This window comes from Acanthochromis polyacanthus, chromosome 6 (genome assembly GCF_021347895.1).
Source record: "Acanthochromis polyacanthus isolate Apoly-LR-REF ecotype Palm Island chromosome 6, KAUST_Apoly_ChrSc, whole genome shotgun sequence".
Classification (NCBI taxonomy): Eukaryota; Metazoa; Chordata; class Actinopteri; family Pomacentridae; genus Acanthochromis; species Acanthochromis polyacanthus.
The window spans coordinates 261,865-263,788 of record NC_067118.1 but is presented as its reverse complement, the minus strand read 5'-3'; positions in this window follow the sequence as shown (position 1 = coordinate 263,788).

Sequence of the window (1,924 nt, the reverse complement as noted above, 5' to 3'; positions counted from 1 at the left end):
TTGTTTTATGTTGTTGTTGTTTTATGTTGTTGTTTTATGCTGCTGTTTTATGCTGTTGTTTTGAGCTGCTGTTTTCTATTGTTGTTGTTTTATGTTGTGTTGTTTTATGCTGTTTTTGTTTATGTTGTTGTTGTTGTTTTATGCTGTTGTTGTTGTTTTATGTTGTTGTTTTATGCTGTTTTTGTTTTATGTGTTGTTTATGTTGTTGTTGTTTTATGTTGTTTTTTTATGATGTTGTTGTTTTATGTGTTGTTTTATGTTGTTTTATGCTGCTGTTTTATGATGTTGTTTTTGAGCTGCTGTTTCTATTGTTGTTGTTTTATGTTGTTGTTGTTTTATGCTGTTTTTCTTTACGTTGTTGTTGTTGTTGTTGTTGTTTTATGCTGTTGTTGTTGTTGTTTTATGCTGTTTTGTTTTATGTTGTTGTTGTTGTTTTATGTTGTTGTTGTTTATGTTGTTTTTTATGATGTTGTTTTATGTTGTTGTTTTATGTTGTTTTATGCTGCTGTTTTATGATGTTGTTTTGAGCTGCTGTTTTCTATTGTTGTTGTTTTATGTTGTTGTTTTATGCTGTTTTTGTTTTTACGTTGTTGTTGTTGTTGTTTGCTGTTGTTGTTGTTTATGCTGTTTTTGTTTTATGTTGTTGTTGTTGTTTTATGTTGTTGTTGTTGTTTTATGCTGTTGTTGTTTTATGTTGTTGTTGTTGTTGTTGTTTTATGTTTTTGTTTTATGCTGTTGTTTACTGTTGCTGTTTTATGCTGTTGTTGTTGTTTTATGATGTTGTTGTTTTGAGCTCTGTTTTATGTTGTTGTTTTATGCTGTTGTTGTTGTTTTATGTTGTTGTTGTTGTTTTATGCTGTTTTTGTTTTATGTTGCTGTTTTATGCTGTTGTTGTCTCCGTTTCTGTTGATTTCTGTCAGAGTTTCTGTCATTTTCTGCTATAGTTGTATATATCTGTTGGTGCTTCTGCTGCTGTTTTTATTTGTTTCTGTTATTATTTGTTTCTGTCCCTGTTTTTGTCAACCTCTACAGAGTCAGACTACATAAAGCAGCCGGACCAGACAACATGTCTCGGGTCAGTTCATGTTTTGAAGGACTCTGTGAAGGAAGAATGTCCTCCCTGACATCTCTAGCGTCTCTCTGAGTCCAGCTGGAGGTCCCATGTCTCAAACCAGCCCACCCATCCAGCTGCTAACCCTAACCCTGGCACCATCATCAAGCAAGAAGTTCTGAGAGGCTGGTCATCCATCCATCCATCCATCCATCCATCATCATCCATCCATCCATCCATCCATCCATCCATCCCCTAGACACCTGTTATTTTCTTCATATTTTATTTTGATCCTTTTTTTTAAATGTATGGCGCTAATATAAAGGTGAGAGAGAAACATCTTTTCAGTTCCTCTGCATGTCCTGGATATAGAGAGGACTTGACAATAAAAATATTCTATTCTATTGGTATTTTCTGTGACAGTTTCTGTCTTCTACTGTTTCTGTTGTGTTCTGAGGCTGTTCCTTATTGTTCTCTGATACTGTTCTCCATTGTTTTCTGTCAGTTTCTGTAGTTTGTGTCGCTGTTTTTTTATATTTAGATTTTTGTTGCACAGTTTCCTGTCATTTCTGGTCACTGTGTTCTGTTGGTGTCATTAGCTATGCTGTGACAATGTTGTCCGTTGTCTATTTCGTCTGTCTTACTCGGTAATGGTTCTCTGATATTTTCTTTCACTATTTTCTGTTATTTCACTGCTATTTTCAGTCGTTGCTTTCTGTCATTCTCCATCACTGTCTCTGTTGTTTCCTCTTGGATTTTTCTGTCTTTCCTGGTGATAACAACGGATGAAATGTCAGTGATGGGGTAGGACAGGATGTATTCTGGATGTAGATCTCTAAAGCAGATTACTAATGTCTGTTCCAGGCAGCTGAT